The sequence below is a fragment of the Odocoileus virginianus genome, chromosome 3, assembly GCF_023699985.2.
Source record: "Odocoileus virginianus isolate 20LAN1187 ecotype Illinois chromosome 3, Ovbor_1.2, whole genome shotgun sequence".
In the NCBI taxonomy this organism is placed as follows: Eukaryota; Metazoa; Chordata; class Mammalia; order Artiodactyla; family Cervidae; genus Odocoileus; species Odocoileus virginianus.
This window is the reverse complement of record NC_069676.1, coordinates 77,874,889-77,900,010: the sequence shown is the minus strand read 5'-3', so window position 1 is coordinate 77,900,010 and position 25,122 is coordinate 77,874,889. Positions and strand designations below refer to the sequence as shown.

The window sequence follows — 25,122 nt, the reverse complement described above, 5'->3', positions numbered from 1 at the left end:
AACTATTATGTTCTCATAAATAAAGCATCATATTTCTCTCAACAAGTGAATATGAAAATAAAAACAACTCATTCTGTCAGCTCTTCCCAAAACTAAGCTGATTTCTCTATCTGCTAGGGGGTCGAGAGGCATGCTTAGTTATATAATGCTAGAGCTGTACTATCTTAAATAAAAAGTACAAGGAAGCAGAGAAATGGCCAGAATGAAAGAAAAAAATCTAAAATTAAGAGTGTAATATACCTCTAAATTGATGAATTAGCAATAATATCTACCTAAAGTTTACTCAGAAATTATTCTTCTTCCCAGTGAAAAAACAGTTATAAGATAACCATACTTGCAGTCACATCAATTAAGTATGTTAACACATGTAAATTTGTAGGTTTGACTACAACATAATCACTGAAAAAAATATAATTGTTTAAATATTTCATTTAGTCAATTTTTCCTACATTGAGGTCTTCTTGGCCTAGAGGTACTTAATTCTGAAATGCTTCATCCACTTGTAACTATTTTCTTTTAAATCAAAAAGTGAATACACTAAACATGCAGTAAACTACCCCACATGTTCTGTAATTCCCAAATTTGAAAATGACTGGAAAATGTGTTACTGCTTTTCTATGCCAATCATTGAAAAAGACTTAGAAGCTTACATAATTCAAATGGACCCAAATCCCACAATTCTGGGAGGGCAGAAGGTAATATAAACTACTGATATAAGCCATCTTTTTTTTTTTTTTTTGCCTCTACAGAATGTACATACATACACAAAGATACACACACACTTATATAGACCATTTCTTCTTAAAATGTGCCTGAAGAACCCTGGCTATTGTTACCATTACAGCAACTCAGAAATACCCTAAAACAGCAATTGGTATCACTGCGATTTCTTAGCTGGCTTGAAACAAGTAACACATATCTAATTATAGAAAAAATTAATTTAAAATTCAATATTCCAGATGCCTATCAGTAAATCCTACTTTCCACAATAACAAAAAGGCTTTAATCTCAATAATGTTAAAAAGACTTTCGGGGGTCATATTAGTTTTGAGATCTTTGAATTATTTATGTTTGAGATATTTTCCAATTTTCTGATTAACTCTAGATACTCACCACAGAAAAGAAACCGAATGACCAAACTAAATAAACTAAATTAAAGCAAAATAAATGATTTTATTTTAAAGATTTGAGTAAACTCATATTTACTCTAGTTTACTCTAGTAAACTCATATTTGAAATTTTGGACGTTACCACACTTAAGGACTTGATATATTAAAAGTCCAAATTTGACAACTCAGTATCCTATAATATTTTATGGCTCAATAGCCTTATAAATGTTTTCCTTATATCAACTGAGTCTTAATTTCCTTATAATATACTATTTGAACCAATTTTGAAAGCACTTCATTCAGTTACTAACTGAGGTCACCATCTCATTAAATATAAAATACAAAATTTCTAAGACTCAACCACAGAAGCAGAAAAAAAGATGACTTGGAATGTCTTTTAAGATTCAGTAAGAGCAAATCAAGGATCTCTTTGCTTTCACCAGCACTGTTAACGGAAATAGCCATGGGGTTTTTTGCCCCAAGACTAGTACTTGAAGAAAGGGGGTGGAATCCTCTTTGGAAAGACTGATTGATCAGGCCCATAAGAAAGCCTGTGTTTTGTTTTCTAAGGGCACTAAAGGTCAGACTAGTATCAGCACCTCTCCCAGCCAGAGCCACAGATCTAAGACAAGCTTGCAGGTGGAAACAGTTGGGTCCCACCCCAATTTGTACATCAGTAGCTTTATTGAGAGCTCAGAACAGTTGAGAATTGAGAAGCTTATCTTTAGTACTTTGTATCTTTGATACTTGGCTTCTCTCTTAGAAGAGAAATAAGTTGTTGGCTGGTATGCAATTGATGTGATCTAGACTCTGAACAAATACCATTCACAGTTGCTTCTGAATAAACAAGACGCTTTTTAAATTAGTTTACAAAGAATTTTGTATGCCCTTTTGGATGCTGATAAGAAGCCATGCAGAAGCCAAGTCTCTTAGGTCAGCTCAAGTTAGGGACTACACTGCATCATTGATAACACCATTTTGAACTTGAGCTTCTTTCATTTTCCTTTATAGTAAGTTATGGCTTCCTTTCAGGCTGCTTGGGCTGCAGGTGTTCAAACTTCTGCAGCTAAGCCAAGGAGTTGTACTTACAGATCAGAAAAGGCTAAATGCATGTTTCTAATGAAGCAATTAACTTAAGTGCCCCCTTGTTGAGAAAAGTAGGCTGATACCTAAAGTGAGTTCAGAATAAAGATTAGCACACTGCACATGCTGTTAATAGTCTGTAATTAGATGCCTGATCACACTATTTTGTTTGAGCTTCCTTTAAAAAAAAAAAGAGGAAAAGAAAAATATATAAATTGTAAACCAAAAGTGTGGCGAATTTTTAAAATTCTATCATACTACAAACATTCAAGGACAGGACTATATATAATTGCTAGATAAAAAGGAAAGAAAAGTTTATGCAACAGTCACTGGGCTATTTACTTTTAAAACAAACATCACACAATAATTTCAGAAAAGAAGAGGACTATTTTCTTATTTGTTTAGTACTTTTTTAAAAGCACTGATTAAAAATAATAATAATAAAATAAAAGCACTGATTATCCATGCTTATCTTACCAGAATTCCCACACTGAGTATTTTTAATTAGTTTATTTCTACCATTTTCATTATTAATAGCATATCATCTTACTGGTTGTTGCTATCTTCTTGCCCAAAGGGTATATTAAGGTCTTTCTGAAAAACGACCAAGAAATCAATTTACATTTAAAATGCCAAAGCAATGAAAACAAAATTAACCTTCTATAGAAGAAATGCCTTCCTGAAATAACATTTTCAAATTAAAATTTTCTAAACTTTAAGGGTAAAGAATTTACAGGGTTATTAAATAACTTTCTAATCATATCGGGATTTTCTCCACTCAGTTAATTTTGAAATGAAGGAAGGCGACCATCTGTCCAAGATTCCCTGAAATTTTCCCAGTTTTAACAATGAAAGTCCCACATCCTAGAAACTCTCTCAACAACCCCAGGCAAACTAAGATGGCTGGTTACCCTAAGTAAGAGTAAAATTTAATTCAGACTGTTGGTATAATCTTGAACAAAAATTTGTAATATACAGCTGACTTTCAAGGAAGACATTAAATAAAAAATCTGATGCTTTAGGAATAAAGCACTAGAACTATAAAATAAGTCTAAAATCTAAGGCATCTTTGCCATGACTATAGACTATTCTCAATTATCCCTATGAGTCTGGAATGCCAGCTGCCAGCATTCCAGATTATCATATTACTGCTCATTTCCTCTGCTTATCTTTTGCAAACACCATTAATAATCATTAGTTTCAGTGATTTGTTAAAATTCTACTTCCTCTACTTTCCTTTCTCTTATCGAATGGAGTATTAAAAAACAATAAAATGGCCTGAATAAATTCCCCCACATATAATCTAAGACCTAGGTCCAAAACACCCATAAAATTGGACTCAAAGTTCCAAGACTATGACTTTCTTTATATTCATCACATGGACACTCTGATTACCAGTAACCTTAGGAGAAAGAACAAGAGTATACTTAATATTGTGGAAACTTTCTAAATGTTCACAAGAATACTTCAGTTCTAATGGCAGAGTATATAAGAGAATGACACAACAAAAATAAAGAGATAAGACATTTTGTGAAATATATTATCTTAAGCAACAGTACTTTCTCACTAAAAATTTAGCAATTATGACCCCTTAGGTCTCAAAATTTTGACACCTTGCTCATATTTAAATTCTAGAAAGAATGAAGAGACTCCTATTTGAAATACCATCCATTAAGGAAGGGAGTGAAAATGTTGGCTTAAAGCTCAACATTCAAAAAACTAAGATCATGGCATTTGGTCCCATCATTTCATGGCAAATAGATGGGGAAACAGTGGAAACAGTGACTGACTTTATTTTTTGGGCTCCAAAATCACTGCAGATAGTGATTGCAGCCATGAAATTAAAAGATTCTTACTCCTTGGAAGGAAAGTTATGACCAACCTAGACAGCATATTAAAAAGGAGAGACATTACTTTGCCTACAAAGGTCCATCTAGTAAAGGCTATGGTTTTTCCAGTAGTCATGTATGGATGTGAGAGTTGGACTATAAAGAAAGCTGAGCACCAAAGAACTGATGCTTTTGAACTGTGGTGTTGGAGGAGACTTCTGAGAGTCCCTTGGACTGATGCTGAAGCTTAAACTCCAATACTTTGGCCACCTCATGCGAAGAGTTGACTCATTGGAGAAGACCGTGGTGCTGGGAGGGATTGGGAGCAGGAGGAGAAGGGGATGACAGAGGATGAGATGGCTGGATGGCATTACCGACTCGATGGACATGAATTGGAGTAAACTCTGGGAGATGATGATGGACAAGGAGGCCTGGCAGACTGCGATTCATGGGGTCGCAAAGAGTCGGACATGACTGAGCGACTGAACTGAACTGAATTGAATTGGACTGCAAGAAGATCCAACCAGTCCATCCTAAAGGAGATCAATTCTGGGTGTTCACTGGAAGGACTGATGTTGAAGCTGAAGCTCCAATACTTTGGCCACCTGATGCAAAGATCTGACTCATTTGAAAAGACCCTGATGCTAAGAAAGATTGAGGACAGGAGGAGAAGGAGCCGACAGAGGATGAGATGGTTGGATGGCATCACTGACTCAATGGACATGGGTTTGGGTAGACTCCGGCAGTTGGTGATGGATAGGGAGGCCTAGCATGCTGTGGTTCATGGGGTCGCAGAGTCAGACATGACTGAGCGACTGAACTGAACTCTGCATAGAAGTTAAATAAGAAAGGTGACAATATATAGCCTTGACGTACTCCTTTCCCAATTGGAAACCAGTCTGTTGTTTCATGTCAGGTTCTCACTGTTGCTTCTTGATCTGCATACAGATTTCTCAGGAGACAGGTAAGGTGGTCTGCTATTCCAATCTCTTTAAGAATTTTCCACAATCTTTTGTGATCCACACAGTCAAAGGTTTTGGTGTAGTCAATAAAGCAGAAGTACATATTTTTCTGGAAATCTCTTACTTTTTCTATGATCCAGCGGATGTTGGCAATTTGATGTCTGGCTCCTCTGCCTTTTCTAAATCCAGCTTGAACGTCTAGAAGTTCAAGGTTCATGTGAACTTGTTGAAGCTTACCTTGGAGAATTTTGAGCATTACTTTGCTAGCATGTGAGATGAGTACAATTGTGCAATAGTTTGAACATTCTTTAGCACTGCCTTTCTTTGGAATTGGAATGAAAATTGACCTTTTCCAGTCCTGTGGCCACTGCTGAGTTTTCCAAATTTGCCGGCATATTGACTGCAGCACTTTCACAGCATCATCTTTCTGGACTTGAAATAGCTCAACTGGAATTCCATCGCCTCCACTAGCTTTGTTTGTAGTGATGCTAAGGCCCACTTGACTTCACATTCCAGGATGTCTGGCTCTAGGTGAGTGATCACACCATCATGATTATCTGGGTCGTGAAGATCTTTTGTGTGTAGTTCTTCTGTGTATTCTTGGCACCTCTTCTTAATATCTTCTGCTTCTGTTAGGTCCATACCATTTCTGTCCTTTATTGTGCCCACCTTTGTATGAAATGTTTCCTTGCTTGGTATCTCTAATTTTCTTTAAGAGATCTCTAGTCTTTCCCATTCTATTGTTTTATTTGTTTGCATTGGTCACTGAGGAAGGCTTTCTTATCTCTCCTTGCTATTCTTTGGAACTCTGCATTCAATGGGTATATCTCAGGGGAAACTGACATCAGACAACTCCTCAGGGAAAGTAGCAGAGGAGCATACCCCCTCACCATCCCTTTGATAAGAACAGTCACTACCTGGGGCTGGGGGCAAGTACGTAAGAAGGTCAGTCAAGTGAAGCAGGCCCTGTTTGAGCAGGGGACGTACAAAGCAAGAGAACAGCCATTTTGGGTGGTCTGATCACACAACAGTCTTGTCTACTTGAAAAATGTGCTGCTCAAAACTGAAATGTAACTAAAAGCACTTGTATGGAAACAAGACAAGACTTGTACTGTACTTTTCTCCCACTCACAAATCCACCATTTACTTACAACTATACTCATTTATTGGCCTATTTTCTAATGGAAAACAACAGGATGAATTATAAGACTGGGGTACAAATGAGATTTAACTCCCCCCAAAAAAATCCCTACGACATAACCTCAATTGGTGATACTATCTAATTCAGCCATACAAAAATGTTTAGGAACCACATGAAATTGCCAATATTTAACAGTTTTTAAGCTATAAAGATGAGAATGTAACATGCTTCAAATAATACTAAGTTATCAATATAAGGACATCATGACTTACCTACTTAATTGGATAATTACATACCTATCTTCTTTGCCATAACTGCTGAGTCTAAAACATTTTCAACCACATCTCTGAACATATTTTGGATAATTCTAGTGGAAAGAGGTTTCAAGATAAAAGAAAAGATTCCATTCTGAGTCCCCCTAGGTGATGCATTTTCAAATTGAATGAATATTTGTATTCCTAAATTTTAAACCAAGACTCGTACATTTTACTAAGGGTGTGATTATTAATGTCTGCAAGAGCTCTGCAGGTCAGGTGTAAGCCCACGCACATTCATTGCATGAAGAGTGGGGGCAATGGCAAATGGGAAACTACAAGTGACCCCATAAAGATGCAGCCCTGAAATTTAAAAAACGCTTGCTTCTTGGAAGTTATGACAAATCTAGACAGCATATTAAAAAGCAGACATCACTTTGTCAACGAAGGTCCAAATAGTCAAAGCTATGGTTTTCCCAGTAGTCAGGGACGCGGTGTTTATGGCAATAAACTGACTTAGGGTGGGTCACTAGCCTCATGATATGGCTGGTCACCAGGAAGGCCAAAAGATTAAAGGGTTGGCACTTTCAACCTCAATCCCACCCTACCTCCAGAGAGAAGTGTGGAGCTGGAGAATGAGCTCTATAAAACCCTTGGAACAAAGAAATGGGGCAGGGGGGAATGCCACTGGGCTGGTGAACAACTCAAAATACTGGGGAGCAGCTCACCCAGTCAATGCACAGAAGACCTGCACTCTAACCTTCCAAATCTTGCCCTATGCATTTCTTCCATTTGGTCATTCCTCAGCTGTATCCTTTTTACTGAACCAGTAAAGAAAAATAAAGGATTTTCCTCAGTTCTGTAAGCCATTCTAACAAATTATCAATCCTGAGAAGATAATCAATGGGAACCTCCAATTTATTGCACGTCAGAAGTATGGGTGACTCAGAACTTGCGACTGGCATCTGAAGTGAGGGCAGTCTTGTGGGACTGAAGTCTTTAACCTATGGAAACTGACACTAACTCCAGGCAGACAGTGTCAGAACTGAATTGAATTGCTGGATACCCAGTTGGTGCTGGAGAACTGAGGAACTGATAAATGGTGGGGGAAAACACACCAATGTTCCAAACAAAAACAGCCTTAGTCCAGCTTTATTTAAGGCTATTGGTGTATAACCTCTACTAATTTGGAAACTAATTTTTTGTCCCCATACTCTTGGAATAGAGAATCTTGACCTAAGAAATCTGACCTTTCCTAATGTCATTGGATAAAAAGGTCCAAGTTGGCCTCTTACAGAGTGACTTTTGAAACATGGCAAGTCAAGCATAAGCATTTATTTAGATCCTGCCTGACAACAGGTAGTATGATAGGTGTTGGGAATAGATCTGTGAATAAAATAGACATATCCCCTGACCTCAGAACATTTATAATCTCATGAAGAGAGAGTCAAATAAACACATGTTACAAAACATCATGGTAAGAGCCACAAAGAGGTAGAAGAGTTAACTAGGGAACCCTGATTAGACACACCCAGACTGACAGAGTCATAGGAAGCTTTCTGGAGGAAATAAGGTCCAAGACCTAAAGGTGAGTAGGAATTCTGTATCCACCCTTGCAACTGCACTTTTGCTTATGCTATTTACTCTCCTAAAATAAATATCTCGAGTCTATACCTATGAATATCTATCAACTGTTTCAAGGTCTAGGAGCACTGAAAGCAGTTATGATCAGGCTCCAAATCATCTCATTCCCCAACTGGAGGAAAAAGAAAGAAGACGTAATACGGGGAGGATATCAGGATCATTGTATTCAGAGAGATTCTGCCAGCTCTTCCTCCTGTGTGAAGAGGCTCTGAGCTGAATTACGCCCACTGAATCACTCAACAGTGAATTTAGAGTATGTATTTACTGACTGTGAAATGGAACTTTGGCAGCTTCAGAATTCTGGTACCACTCTGTTGACTTCCTATGTTTGGACCTCTACATTTGAATAAAGCAAGCAATGAAGTTAACCTAGATTAGAGTCATTTGTTATTAAGGTATAAGGATTTTGGGCTCTGTGCTTCTACACTGTGTAATGGCAGTATCTGGCAGCCAATACCTGTCGCAGGCAGCAAAAAAATAAGGTTGTACAGCTAAGAAATTGGGCTTCCCTGGTGGCTCAGATGGTAAAGAATCTACCTGCAAGGCAGGAGACTTAAGTTTGATCCCTGGGTTGGGAAGAACCCCTGAAGGAGGGCATGGCAACCCACTCCAGTATTCTTGCTTGGAGAATCCCCATGGACAGAGGAGCCTTGCAGGCTACCGTCATGGGATCACAAAGAGTTGGATGTAACTGAATGACTAAGCACAGTACAACTAAGAAATTAATCATATTAATCAGAATATTAATCAGAAAGATATTCAATCCATTGTCTTCTTCTGACTACAACAGAACATCAATTTTGAAGCTAAATCCTTTAAAAAATTCTGACATAGAAATGAATCATAGATGTTCATGCCTATAAAATACAATGAAAGTCATCAACGATATTCAAACTACAAACAGAATTATCAGTGTTGATTTTTCTCATTAGGAAGAAGACAGAAATATCACACTGCTTAGAAAAAAAAAAAGAAATATTTATTTTTTTTTAAACAAACACTTTCCCCAAAGAATCAACAGAATGCTGCTGCTGCTGCTGCTGAGTCGCTTCAGTCGTGTCCACCTCTGTGCGACCCCATAGACAGCAGCCCACCAGGCTCCCCCGTCCCTGGGATTCTCCAGGCAAGAACACTGGAGTGGGTTGCCATTTCCTTCTCCAAATCAACAGAATACTTAGCAACAAATGAAGCTACTTTGTAGAACAGAAATAAGTTTAATTTTGTAATGAAGAATCTAAAAAGCTGACCTGAAAAGTCATTCAAAGTTAAGTTAGTTTCAAAGCCAGTGTGTGTGTGTATGTTAAGTCACTTCAGTTGTGTCCAACTCTGCAACCCTACGGACTGTAGCCCGCTAGGCTTCTCTGTCCATGGGATTCACCAGGCAAGAATACTGGAGTGGGTTGCCCTCTTCCAGGTGGTCATCCAGGTCCAGGGATCGCACCTATGTCTCTTGCATCTCCTGCATTGATAGGCAGGGCTTTTTACCACTACTGTCACCTGGGAAGCTTTCAGAGTCAGTACATAAAAGAAAACCACACTTTCCATTAGGTTGAAATAATGAACTGACATCTATTTGAAGGAAGTTAATTATAAAAAGTCCACTCTATTACCAGTCAAACATTCATTGAGGAAGCACTGTATACAAACTATGCTCAATAAGAAACCCAGTAGATTAAAAAAAGAGAAGCAGCAATGTTGTCTTCCCTCAGAAGCTTTTAATTCAGTTACAAACACATGACAAAATAGAGTTCTACAAAATTGTAACTAAAATACGAGATGGTATATAATTTTGCTAGATGGAAGCTAAAGTACTAATTAAAAAGTAAGGAAGAGAGATGTTAATACATGGTAGATAATATATGAAGTTTCTACATTTTCTGATGTTTAAAAAAATTACGGGCCCAAAATAAAAACAAGAGATATTAAGAATATGTCCACATGAGGAATCCTGTGTTCATAAAATGAAATACCAATAACAAACTGGTAGATTCACTAAAAACACTGATAATGTAACCCCAATGCCTTGAAAATTACCTTTAATTAACAAGTGAAATGATTATTAGTAAATTCAATTCTGCCTGCATGAATATTCCTCTTTGGTCAAGATACAAGAATGTCCAACAAATTAAAGAAACACAGATATCCAAAAAGATACCCACTGATGTAAATGTTTTTCATTATGAAAAGGGACTTAACTCCAAACTAAAGCCAGACACTAAAACAGTCAATCTTTCAAAAATAATCTTTTAGTAGGATACCTTGTTTGCTCAGAAAAAAATGTACAAATGGTGGCCATAATCAATTTTTGAGAACTGCTGTTATTTGAAAATGCCTAATTTTTGGTTAAACCTTGTTTGGAAATTTTCTGTAATAGAGATATCTATTTAACTGATGACAATAAGATTCAATCAAGTTAGGATATTTTCACACATGAAGATCATAGAGAGTTAAGTGAAAACATTCAGTTCAGGTATATCTGGTTTAATATCTAATAATTTCTTCAACTCAGGAAAAAATAAGAGAGACTGGTAATAATCTGGGAACAAAAACTACTAGATAAACACAGAAAAATAAAGGTACCTGTATAACTCATTATAAGGTATGATACAGATAGAGCTTTTACTAAATCATTCATTTCTCCTAAAAGCTCGAGCTATGGCACTGTCAGTGACGGAACAAAATAAACTATGCTGGGAACTTAATATATATTGCTGTAATCTTCAGAACCATTTTAAAACAAGAAAACTGAAATTCAGCAAGGAGTAGTAAAGATAGAAGTGCATTCAAAAACAAATCTATCCAACATACTGCCTAAAGGTTAAGTCTCCAACCTAAACAGCCTCTTTATAAGTCTCAGCTTACTTCGAGGCTCTTAGCTTCTCTGGAATTGCTCCCTTTATAACTATCAAGGTACTGAACTGTTTTTTCTTAACCTATGAACAAGGTATCACAATATATTAACACAACTCTAAATCATCAGTTGATATGTAACCCAAAATATCCCATGTACAGACTCTAATAAAAGTAGAGGCAAAATTTTTTATACAACCTTATTATACCTTCTCCACAAATAACCACTTTATTTTAGATTATTCTAACAACAAAGAATTTTCACAGTAGAGAGCCAATTCTCCTACTAATGAGAACTCATGAAATCCTAAAGGAAAACATTCTTTGGGAAAACATGTATGGCTCAAAAAAAGAACTCCTAACATAACTTGTTTTAAAATTAAAGAAATGAAGAGTTACTAAGTAATGACAAACGTGTGGCCAGCAAACATGTCTCTGCGTGTGTGTGTGTGTGTGTGTGTGCGCATGTGTGTGTGATTCCCCACATTCTGACTTCTTTTATTTCCTAATACAAGTTCTGTGCTAAAGCCAAACTTACTCTATTTTGAGATATAAACAGAAAAGAACTCATAACCCACAGGCTTAACAAAAACAAAAAAAGAATTCATAACCCATTGGTTTCCTTGGTAAAAGCTTTTAATCTCTACACAGGACTACCAATGACATACCCATGCTAAAAAAAAAAAAACTCCAACATAAATCAAATCAAACCTCCAATTTACAGGAAACACAAAGGGTGAACAAGCGTAAAATGTTACTAAAGCAATGCAATCAGCAAAATCTAGATTGTGGAACACTTCATTGGGCAACTGACCCAGATTTTTTCAACAAACTTCAATGCAAAACGAGGGTATTATTGGACTATTTAAGAAAGATTTAAAAGCCATAAGTAAGTGCAATTTAAAGATTTTACCAACCATCAAAATTTATGAAGCAGTAATCTGAGGAATTTTAGGACAGATTAGGCACTTGATAACAATAGGGAACCATTGCTAATTTTCTATAGTATGTTAATAGAATTGAGGTTATGCTTTCTCCAGTTTCTTTACTTTTTAAAGATACATGTTAGAATATTTACAGATGATATGATATGATGTCTGGGATTTGTTTAAAAATAATTTAGAAGAGTGATATTTGAGTAAGATATAAATGAAATGATATGGGCTTTGAGCTGATAATTATTGTTATCAGTTCAGTTCAGTCACTCAGTCGTGTCTGACTCTTTGCGACCCCATCAACTGCAGCACACCAGGCCTCCCTATCCAACACCAACTCCTGGACTCCACCGAACTCATGTCCATCCAGGCGATGATGCCATCCAACCATCTCATCCTCAGTTGGCCCCTTCTCCTCTAGCCCTCAATCTTTTCCAGCATCAGGGTCTTTTCAAGAGTCAGCTCTTCGCATCAGGTGCCCAAAGTATTGGAGCTTCAGCTTCAACATTAGCCCTTCCAATGAACACGGAGGACTGATCTCCCTTAGGATTGACTGGTTGGATCTCCTTGCAATCCAAGGGACTCTCAAGAGTCTTCTCCAACACAATTCAAAAGCATCAATTCTTCGGCGCTCGGCTTTCATTATAGCCCAACTCTCACATCCATACTTGACTACTGGAAAAACGATAGCCTTGACTAGATGGAACTTTGTTGGCAAAGTAATGTCTCTGCTTTTAAATATGCTGCCTAGGTTGGGCATAACTTTCCTTCCAAGGAGTAAGTGTGTTTGAATTTCATGGCTGCAGTCACCATCTGCAGTGATTTTGGAGCCCAAAAAAATAAAGTAAGCCACTGTTTCCCCATCTATTTGCCATGAAGTGATGGGACCAGAGGCCATGATCTTAGTTCTCTGAATGTTGAGCTTTAAGCCAACTTTTTCACTCTCCTCTTTCACTTTCATCAAGAGGCTCTTTAGTACTTCTTTGCTTTCTGCCATAAGGGGGGTGTCATCTGCATATCTGAGGTTATTGATATTTCTCCTCGGAATCTTTATTCCCATTTGTGCTTCCTCCAGCCCAGTGTTTCTCATGATGTACTCTGCATATAAGTTAAATAAGCAGGGTGACAATATATAGCCTTGACGTACTCTTTTTCCTATTTGGAACCAGTCTGTTGGTCCATGTCCAGTTCTAACTGGACATGCATACAGGTTTCTCAAGAGGCAGGTCAGGTGGTCTGGTATTCCCATCTCTTTCAGAATTTTCCACAGTTTATTGTGATCCACACAGTTAAAGGCTTTGGCATAGTCAATAAAGCAGAAACAGATGTTTTTCTGGAACTCTCTTGTTTTTTCAATGATCCAGTGGATGTTGGCAATTTGATGTCTGGCTCCTCTACCTTTTCTCAAATCAGCTTGAACATCTTGGAGAATTTTGAGCATTACTTTACTAGTGTGTGAGATGAGTGTAATTGTGCGGTAGTTTGAGCATTCTTTGGCATTGCCTTTCTTTGGGATTGGAATGAAAACTGACCTTTTCCAGTCCTGTGGCCACTGCTGAGTTTTCCAAATTTGCTGCCATATTGAGTGCAGCACTTTCACAGTATCACTTTTTAGGATTTGAAATAGCTCAACTGGAATTCCATCACCTCCACTAGCTTTGTTCGTAGTAATGCTTCCTAAGGCCCACTTGATTTCACATTCTGGGATGTCTGGTTCTAGGTGAGTGACTACCCCATCGTGATTATCTGGGTCATGAAGATCTTTTTTGTACAGTTCTTCTGTGTATTCTTGGCACCTCTTCTTAATATCTTCTGCTTCTGTTAGGTCCATACCATTTCTGTCCTTCATTGAGCCCATCTTTGCGTGCAATGCTCCCTTGGTATCTCTAATTTTCTTGAAGAGATCACTAGTCTTTCCCATTCTATTGTTTTCCTCTATTTATTTGCATTGATTGCTGAGAAAGGCTTATCTCTCCTTGCTATTCTTTAGAACTCTGCTTTCAAGTGGGTATATCTTTCCTTTTCTCCTTTACTTTTCCCTTCTCTTCTTTTCACAACTATTTGTAAGCCCTACTCAGATAGCCATTTTGCTTTTTTACATTTCTTTTTCCTGGGGATGGTCTTGATTCCCATCTCCTGTACAATGTCACAAACTTTTGTCCATAGTCCATCAAGCACTCTGTCTATGAGATCTAGTCCCATAAATCTATTTGTCACTTCTACTGTATAATCATAAGGGATATGATTTAGGTCATACGAATGGTTTAGTGGGTTTCCCCACTTTCTTCAATTTAAGTCTGAATTTGGCAATAAGGAGTTCAGGATCTGAGCCACAGTTGGCTCCCAGTCTTGTTTTTGCTGACTGTACAGAGGTTCTCCATCTTTGGCTGCAAAGAATATAAACAATCTGATTTCAATGTTGACCATCTGGTGATGTCCATGTATAAAGTCTTCTCTTGTGTTGTTGGAAAAGGGTGCTTGCTATGACCAGTGTGTTCTCTTGGCAAAACTCTATTAGCCTTTGCCCTGCTTCATTCTGTACTCCAAGGCCAAATTTGCCTGTTACTCCAGGTGTTCCCTGACTTCCTACTTTTGCATTCCAGTCCCCTATAATGAAAAGGACACTTTTTGGGTGTTAGTTCTATAAGGTCTTGTATGATATAATACTGGAGGATCAGTGGAGAATAACTTCAATATGGAGAAATAACTCCCAATATGACACTGGAGATCAGTGGAGAAATAACTTCAGAAAGAATGAAGGGATGGTGCCAAAGCAAAAACACCACCCGGTTGTGGATGGGACTGGTGATAGAAGCAAAGTCTGATGCTGTAAAGAGCAATATTGCATAGGAACCTAGAATGTAATGTCCATGAATCAAGGCAAACTGGAAGTGGTTAAACAGGAGATGGCAAGAGTGAACGTTGACATTCCAGGAATCAGCAAACTAAAATGGACTGGAATGGGTGAATTTAACTCAGATGACCATTTTATCTACTACTGTGGGCAGGAATCCCTTAGAAGAAATGGAGTGACCATCATAGTCAGCAAGAGAGTCCAAAATGCAGTACTTGGATGCAATCTCAAAAATGACAGAATGATCTCTGTTCGTTTCCAAGGCAAACCATTCAATATTACGGTAATCCAAGTCTATGCCCCAACCAGTAACGCTAAAGAAGCTGAAGTTGTACGGTTCTATGAAGACCTACAAGACCTTTTAGAACTAACACCCAAAAAAGATGTCCTTTTCATTACAGGGGGCTGGAATGCAAAATAATTCTTATGCTAGATAATGGGAATTCACTATTCTCTCTTCTTTTACATATGCTTGATATTTCCCATAATAAAATGTGTAAAAAGAAAAATGCTTTCAATAAGTCTTCTTTGACCATCAGGATAATTGTTTGTTACAGGATATTTTTGTAAAAGGAAAAAGTCATCTATTAGAAATACATTCTTAAATATATAATTAATACTACAGAATTTAGGATCCTAACTAAGTAAGTATTAAACTCACTACTGGTCACAGGAAATACTTCTATCTGATAAATATTACACCAGGGACACTGGTGCATAATGCATTGGTAAATTTATTTTATAACAATGAATCAAATATATTACCACTAAGGATAAAATTTTTTGAATAATCAATTGAAAAGCTGATAATCAAAATAGCTAAAATTATTTCAATATTTATTAGCTATACACTAATCATTTGGTCTTAATGCCAAAATGTGAAAAAATTAATTGAAAAAATATTCAATATATGAGCCACTTTATATGTATATTCAAAGACCGCACAGAAGATCCACAATAAAGAAACCAAAAGTAATAATCATACTGAAACTTTCCAAAATTTTTCATCCTATGACATATCATTAGACTCATGATATCAGAATTTTTTTATCTAACTGAGTCAAATACCTATTATACATAATCAATAAGCGATTCTAGCTCAAATGGCTGAATTCATTTCATCTATATCAATTTGAATGACCTTAGTTTACACTGATACATTTTCTTCTCCATTTCCGGTTGAAGAGTTCTGTGTTGTTAGCTATAACTAAACATTTGTCAGAAACTGCCACCAGTGTCTGGCCCATGCCCTACCCAGTTCAGGTTAAAAGTGTTCATTTATCCAACATTTAGAGAGAATTTGGTGATTTGCATTACTTAATACAGGCTCCCTACTCATAGCAACAAAACCTTGAGTACCAAACACGCCCACCTCCACTGTTCTCATACACAGACTATGAGCAAGTTGACTTTGATCCCAAGTTGCAGTAGAATACAGATCTGGACTAAACCAACATTACATTTTAATCTCCAGAAAGTGATTCAAAGATGAGTACATGAATCAAGTTAGGAAAACTAAAACCTGTAAGGCTCAATGTCAAGACTTTTCTTTGGATCTAAAGCATAGAGTTTCTTCTGTACTGGATTTGATGTTATGAGGCTGTACAATTGGAGCTGTTCAGAACAAAATGAAGAAAGCAGAAAGTAGAACTGAGGGGTGACCAGCAGCTGAGATCTGATTACGGCAGCTACAGAATCTAGATCTAATTGTGAATGTTTTAGGTATGAGGCCACGAAATTCCTTTTTGCTTAAGCTATCTTGTGTCAGGCTTTGGAATCAGACATTTCAAGATGAATCCTCACAGTTACTCATTGGTTATGTGGATCTCAATTATCTTAAAGTATGTGAAAAAAAAGTTGTAAGTAAGCAAACATATATATTCCATCAATGGTGTGTGTACCACACTTCAGGAAACATTCTATTAAACTCATAATATTCAACACCAAACAGGAAGTTTTACATTTTCAACTTAATATGCTTCCATTCTTATCAAATCCAAAACACATGACATTTCAAAAACACTGGGACTTTGTTGTCACCACGTAATAAATAATCAGTAACAGGTGGTTCAAAAAAGACAATCGGTAAATATTTGTATAAGGCATTAATGATTCTAAAAAAACAATCATAATGTGTCTATCCAAAACAAAAGTACAAGTTCTGGTTACAAGGCAAAAAATGTTTCCCAAGTTTTAAAAATCACTAATTAACAATTCTAATGTTTTCTCCTAAAAACGCAACATCTCACCTCAAAATAACGGCAAAGCCTCTTTGAAACAGATATCTAGCCAATTTAAATTTTAAAATGTGTTTTTAACTCCTATCTTTAATATACTGGACAGATTAAAAGTTTTTTATGAACCTCTAAGCAAATTTGTTTCTCCATGTTTATCAAGTTGTTTATAGAAACAAATGCAGCTTCTGCAAGAATATATGATTTCAATCGTACTCAGCATTCCCTGTTCACAATATAAACATTCAGTTCAGTTCAGTCACTCCATCATGTCTGACTCTTGGCAACTCCATGGACTGCAGCGCACTGGGCTTCCCTGTCCATCACCAACTCCCTGACTCCACCCAAACTCATGTTCATTGAGTTGATGATGCCATCCAACCATCTCATCCTCTGTCGTCCCCTTCTCCTCCTGCCCTGAATGATTCACAACATCAAGGTCTTTTCAAATGAGTCAGCTCTTTGCATCAGGTAGCCAAAGTATTGGAGTTTCAGCTTCAACATCTGTCCTTCCAATGAACACCCAGGACTGACCTCCTTTAGGATGGACTGGCTGAATCTCCTTGCAATCCAAGGGACTCTCAAGAGTCTTCTCCAACACCACAGTTCAAAAGTATCAATTCTTTGGCGCTAAGCTTTCTTTATAGTCCAACTCTCACATCCATACTTGACTACTGGAAAAACCATAACCTTGACTAGACAGACTTCTGTTGACAAAGTAATATCTCTGCTTTTTAATATGCTGTCTAGGTTGGTCATAACTTCTTTCAAGGAGTAAGCGTCTTTTAATTTCATGGCTGCAATCACCATCTGCAGTGATTTTGGAGCCCAAAAAAATAAAGTCAGCCACTGTTTCCACTGTTTCTCCATCTATTTGCCATGAAGTGATGGGACCAGAGGCCATGATCTTAGTTCTCTGAATGTTGAACTTTAAGCCAACTTCTTCACTCTCCTCTTTCACTTTCATCAAGAGGCTCTTTAGTTCTTCTTCACTTTCTGCCATAAAGGGGGTGTCATCTGCATATCTGAGGTTATTGATATTTCTCCTCAGAATCTTTATTCCATTTGTGCTTCCTCCAGCCCAGCGTTTCTCATGATGTACTCTGCATATAAGTTAAATAAGCAGGGTGACAATATACAGCCTTGATGTACACTTTTTCCTATTTGGAACCATTCTGGTGTTCCATGTCCAGTTCTAACTGTTGCTTTCTGAACTGCATATAAGTTTCTTAAGAGGCAGGTCAGGTGGTCTGGTATTCCCATTTCTTTCAGAATTTTCCACAGTTTATTGTGATCCACACAATTAAAGGCTTTGGCATAGTCAATAAAGCAGAAACAGATTTTTTCTGGAACTCTCTTGCTTTTTCAATGATCCAGTGGATGTTGGCAATTTGATTCTCAGGTTCCTCTGCCTTTTCTAAAACCAGCTTGAACATCTGGAAGTTCACGGCTCATGTACTGTGGAAGCCTGGCTTGGAGAATTTTGAGCATTACTTTACTAGTGTGTAAGATGAGTGCAATTGTGTGGTAGTTTGAGCATTCTTTGGCATTGCCTTTCTTTGGTATTGGAATGAAAACTGACCTTTTCCAGTTCTGTGGCCACTGCTAAGTTTTCCAAATTTGCTGCCATATTGAGTGCAGCACTTTCACAATATCACCTTTTAGGATTTGAAATAGCTCACCTGGAATTCCGTCACCTCCACTAGCTTTGTTCATAGTAATGCTTCCTAAGGCCCACTTGACTTCACATTCCGGGATGTCTGGCTCTAGGTGAGTGACCACACCATCGTGATTATCTGGGTCATGAAGATCTTTTTTGTACAGTTCTTCTGTGTATTCTTGGCACCTCTTCTTAGTATCTTCTGCTTCTGTTAGGTATATACCATTTCTGTCCTTTTTTGAGCCCATCTTTGCGTGCAATGCTCCCTTGGTATCTCTAATTTTCTTGACGAGATCTCTAGTCTGTCCCATTCTATTGTTTTCCTCTATTTCTTTGCACTGATCATTCAGGAAGGCTTTCTTATGTTTCCTTGCTATTCTTTGGCACTCAGCATTCAAATGGGTATATCTTTCCTTTTCTTCTTTGCTTTTTGTTTCCCTTCTTCTCACAGCTATTTATAAGGCCTCCTCAGACAGCCATTTTTCTTTTTTGCATTTATTTTTCTTGGGGATGGTCTTGCTCCCTGTCTGTTGTACAATGTCACAAACCTCTGTGACATTATATTGTAATGTAATATAAACATTACAATATGGTAACATAATTAGATTACTGTATAAATGCTATCAGTCTTCGCTATCAGAAATGAGAAATGATGAGAGGACCAGTCCCAATAGCCATGGTTCATGGTTTTCTAGGACTGTTTGGACTATTATTATTCTAAGAATGCTAAGTTTAACCTTCCAGAAGTCTGTAAAACAGATGCAAGGTTGTTTGTGTGGTTCCAGTGACTTGATATAAAGGTTTCAAGCAACTATTTTTCATTAAATACTCTGTTAAGTCACAGTGATTCTCACATGGAATTAACAGTGGTGATCTGTGATAGTGAACCAAACATATTTACCTTATTCGCTCATTACCCTACAGATTTTCTTCTGAGACATAGTTGCCATATAATAAACAGGATAAATTTCCTCATTACAGTTAAACATCAGAAACTTATATTTTCTCTACTGCTAAATTCCCACAGTGCAAACTTTTGGTCCCTAAAAGTAATGTTATGATTTGAGCCAACTCCTGTAAGAAAAATGGTCTAAATGAAGTAGTCAATTCCTAAGCACAATATTAAGGCAAGATTTTTTTAATTCAATTTAGAGATGAGTATCATAGCACAACTAATTTACAAAATTATAAATTCCAACCAAGCATGCTATAATTTACAAAAAAATACTTAAGTCAAACCCACATATGGAACTATATTAATACACTATATTATACAAGCATCCACCTACAAATTACCAAAAAAGAATCAATAAATTTTTTAAATTTAACATTTGAAGTGCCCTAAAGTTTAGACAGATGTTATGCTATTTTGTCTGAGATTTTCTCTGAGCAGCTGTTCATTTGGACATGTTCCTTATTTATTGATATACTGTGTCCAATGCTAGGGTCATATTTCTTAAACAGGAACTTGGCAACTTCCAGATTCTATGGTAAATATTGACATGTCTCAGCACATCAATATTTATACTAACAAGACACTTTGATGAGTCTCTTCAACAATGGCCACACCTTATGTCTTGGCAGCCACTTGTTTCTGTTCCAATTGAGAAAGATTTTTCTTTATTCAATAAAATTCTCATTAACTATTCTTACAAAATTACAAGTAAGCTAATAGCATCCTCTCACACAAAGACCAGATTGAAGTCCTTGCTTATTTCAACATTTTGGTCACTGCTGCAGGGTTAGTAAAGCTCAGAGAAACAAGGCACAAATTCAGAAGTGTACTCCAAGTAATACTTGTTTTGACTCTTAATTCTAAGCCTAATCGTTATTTTCAATCCGACTGCTAAGGGTGAAAGCCGCTGAAGTGTTTTCAGAATTTATAGAATTAAATTATTTCCCTTTTCGTTAGTCCTAAAAGCTAAACAAATTTATAAAAGACTGGTTTACAGACTGTAAAAATGATGACGATATTCAGAGAGCAGTTAAAATCCAGAATGCAAGCCATAAAAGGTAGTTGGAAAGTCTGGCTCATTATCTAGAATTAAACAGTGTTTTATATGCAAAATTAGTGCACCAAATTTTTGTGCCAAGTATCAGAAATCATGTTAACAAACCAACCATTATTAACGCAACCTTAAGAGCAAACTCCCATATCACTGGGAGAAAATCTTTGTAAAATCTTGTAAATATCCTGGGATTTCCCAGTGGCACAAAGGCAAAAGTTTAATTTAAAGCTATCGGCAATACTGGTATCTAGCAAAAGTATGAATGCCTCATCAACCATTTGTAATTCTAACATGGTTTTTTCTTTTGGGCAACAAAAATCTTAATGGTGTTTTTCTTCTATAAAGAGCCCAATTTCATCAATATTAAAAATTTGCTGACTATAACAACCCTCTGTTCATTAATTTCAGCCTGTGTTTTAGAAAAAGTCACAATTAACTTTCTTATCAGTACCGGCAGCTTCACAAAAGACAAGGAGCATATTGCCCAGAGAGATAAAACGCATTAACTAAAAACCTCCTACTATTATAAGAACAACTGTCTTGAAGATAGTCACCTTCTTCCTTGAAAATGAGCTATTGCAAATAAAGCACTGACTTATACCTCATAAAACTCAGAGTGAAATCAAAACTCCTAGCTGAGTTAATTTGGTCATGCCATTAATGCATTAAAATATTCACTGACTACATCCTTTGTACCAGGTTTTAAACATCTCAAAGATGAGTAAGACATATTCCCAGCTCTCTGGGGAGGAGACAGAAACACCCAAACAGGATTATTATGCAAGCTTGTAAAGTACAGAGGCAAGATAGGAGCTCCTCTGAAAAGTAGCATGTTAACGAGTCTGAAATTTCAGAATAAGCTTCCTTGAGTTATATCTGATATATAATTTAGAAGGTGGCAAAGATTTAGGAGCGGAAGGAAAAAAGATAAGAAAACACATTTCAGGAGAAGAAGCTGCATGAGCAAAGGCTTGGAGGCAAGAAATAGCATGATAATCACAGCACTGTTTATAATAGCCAGAACATGGAAGCAACCTAGATGCCCATCAGCAGATGAATGGATGAGGAAGCTGTGGTACATATACACCATGGAATATTACTCAGCCATTAAAAAGAATTCATTTGAATCAGTTCTAATGAGATGGATGAAACTGGAGCCCATTATACAGAGTGAAGTAAGCCAGAAAGATAAAGAACATTACAGCATACTAACACATATATATGGGATTTTGAAAGATGGTAATGAAAACCCTATATGCAAAACAGAAAAGAGACACAGATGTACAGAAGAAACTTTTGGACTCTGTGGGAGAAGGCAAGGGTGGAATGTTTCAAGAGAACAGCATCGAAACACATATGTTATCTAGGGTGAAACAGATCACCAGCCCAGGTTGGATGCATGAGACAAGTGCTCAGGCCTGGTGCACTGGGAGGACCCAGAGGGAGCGGGTAGAGAGGGAGGTGGGAGGGGGGATCAGGATGGGGAAAACACGTAAAACCATGGCTGATTCATGTCAATGTATGACAAAACCCACTACAATATTGTAAAGTAATTAGCCTCCAACTAATAAAAATAAATGAAAAAAAAAAAAAGAAACAGCATGATAAACAGAAATGAAAATTCAGTTTCAGACTGACTGACACTAATAAGACTGTTTGGGGGAATCATAGGCACTGTGGTGAAGGGATCTCAAGAAAGAAGAGTAAAAGAGAAATTGGAACTTGGAGCACAGAAAACTCTTGAAGGGATTCTTGCTCAGAAGAACAAATAAATGGCGTTGGAATCAGAGAAAGATTAAAAGAAGCACTTATTAAGATGAAAAAAATAACAAGCAGGTCAATCAAAAGTTTTGTGGGTCTTAGTCTAAGAGTCATGGGGAAAGAGAATTTTTTAAAAAGGAGAAAAAACAGGACAATGATGAACACTAGATAACAAAGAACTTCAACCTCTGACTATGGAGATTAGTTGAGGATCAAAGAAAACAACGAATTAAGTAAAACTATTATTTTTTTTACGATATGTGAATATCATTGAATGAGAAACAAGAAGTCAGATAAAAGGAAATGATCAACACCATCAATACCAGAGACAAATCAAAAGAGAAGAGAGAAAGTGGTCTGGTACTAAAAGCAGTACCAATTCAATTTTTTAAACTTTTAATTTAAAAAACTGTTCACTGAGTGCCTAACATTCAAGTCAACTGGCCCTCCTTCATTATCCTTCCCTTTAAAAGGTTTTTATTTTAGTGAACAAAGAAAGCCAGGCACACAACATGCAAGCCTTATAGAGTGCTTGAAAGTGAAAGTTGCTCAGTCTTGTCCAGCTCTCTGCCACCCCATAGACTATAGAGTCCTTGGAATTCTCCAGGCCAGAATACTGGAGTAGTGGGAGCTGTTCCCATCTCCACGGGATCTTCCCAACCCAGGGATCAAACCCAGGTCTCCCACACTGCAGGCAGATTCTTTACCAGCTCAGCCACCAGGGAAGCCTAATACTGGAGAGGGTGGCCTACCCCTTCTCCAGGGAATCTTCCTGACCCAGGAATCAAACCAGGGTCTCCTACAATGCAGGCAGATTCTTTACCAGTTGAGCTACCAGGAAAGCCCATTGAGTGCTTGCTGCTGCTAAGTCGCTTCAGTCGTGTCCGACTCTGTGCGACCCCATAGACGGCAGCCTACGAGGCTCCTCCGTCCCTGGGATTCTCCAGGCAAGAACACTGGAGTGGGTTGCCATTTCCTTCTCCAATTCATGAAAGTGGAAAGTGGAAGTGAAGTCGCTCAGTCCTGTCCGACTCTTCGCAACCCCATGGACTGCAGCCCACCAGGCTCCTCTGTCCATGGGATTTTCCAACAAAAGTACTGGAGTGGGGTGCCATTGCCTTCTCCATGGAGTGCTTGAAAGTGAAAGTGAAGTCATTCAGTCGTGTCCGACTCTTTGTGACCCCATGGATTGTAGCCCACCAGGCTCCTCCGTCCATGGGATTCTCCAGGCAAGAATACTGGGGGGGATTTCCTTCTCCAGGGAATCTTTGCAACCCAGGGATCGAACCCAGGTCTCCCGCATTGCAGGCAGAAGCTTTAACCTCTGAGCCACCAGGGAAGCCCACTGAGGGCTCAGTGCAGGTCAAATACCTGACAATACTAGGGAGGTCCATGCATTCTTTGCACAGAAAAACATAAGTATGTACTATTTTTACATATAATTCTACTGAACCTAAGAAATCAAAGTTGAAAATACTCTTATAGATGCAGAAGACAATAATTTTTGAAGAAGGACATTATAAGAATCAGATTTCACTTTTAGTGAGTAAGACAATGATCCAAGATAGTCTGAAATAAGATTCCATACCAGAGTTGCCAGAAAAGAGACTTTTGAAATAGCAATGTAAGACACTGCTTAAATTAGTTTACTGGCAATGAAGCCAAGAGCAGGGAGTTTATATGCTTAATGACCATATATCTCAATTACCACCTCCTTAGGGATCTTGCCAAGAGATCATGTCAGATTAACTTTGTTGTGTTACATGAAAAACTTTATATATAAATGTATGTTCAGTCTTATCTATTGCTATTTGGCTTCCTCTATGGGTAACTTTATTTATTTTTTTTCCTATGGGTAACTTTAAAATAACTGGCATTGTTCTTCCCTATTCTGAAGCTGAAGTATGTAAAAGCCCATGGTCTAAAATTATTAAAATTCATAAATACAGTAAATCAACTGTGATTTTCAACAACTTCAATTTCCCAGTGCACTTCAGCTATTACATATAATCCTCAAGAGTCCATGTAAATGAAGACAATCTACATGACAGCAAGATGTCTGCAGATACATTTACTACTTTGAAAACCAAACTTGATGAGTTGCACAACATAATTTCCATAACCAAGCCAAGATTATTTAATTTGAATAGCAAGACTTAAAAAATATATTGTAAAGCAATCACAAGACAAAGCATTACAGCTTGTTTTTTAATAGAAAAAGGATACAGTATATTTTTATACATTTCTTATTCCCCTCTTCCCTATGCCCATTAAATTTCTGGAAGGAACAGGCTATCTTTATCCCTCTGCAGCAGTCTCATGATGGTATGGATAAAAGCTCAGTTAAGTACTTGCTAAATTTATGTACTTAATCAATTATTGACAATTCAGTAGATTCAAACAAAAAGTTAGTAATGGTTTAAAAAAAAAGAAAAGAAAAAAACTTGGTGGGCAGTAGCAGCTTCATAGTAGAAACCCAAATATTCTAATCACTGTGTTGCCCTAAATATAGAAGGGTCTCATAGTTTGGCCAAGAACAGCACATAAATCAATGCATTATATGAGCTTCCTTTCCTGTTTCTCTCAATCCACTTTCAGTCAAAGTATTAAAAAACGGATAACATTCTAAAAAGAATCTGGGGAGAGGGACTAGAATCTTATCTAATGGGATTGTTAATATTAGAGAAAGCTAAATAATAATACTGATTAAAAGAAAAAGATGGTATATGTCTTGCAGGTGGACCATTTCTCTAAAGCATCTAATCATTTACTGAACTCAGGAAAGGCAGCTCCTTTC

At 37.3% G+C, this 25,122-nt stretch overlaps 1 protein-coding gene across 2 annotated transcripts in view; it reads right to left on the bottom strand.

Annotated features, from left to right (window-relative positions):
• Positions 1–25,122, bottom strand: part of XRCC4 (X-ray repair cross complementing 4) — a 280,295-nt gene that overhangs the window by 254,596 nt on the left and 577 nt on the right. The window lies entirely within an intron of this gene.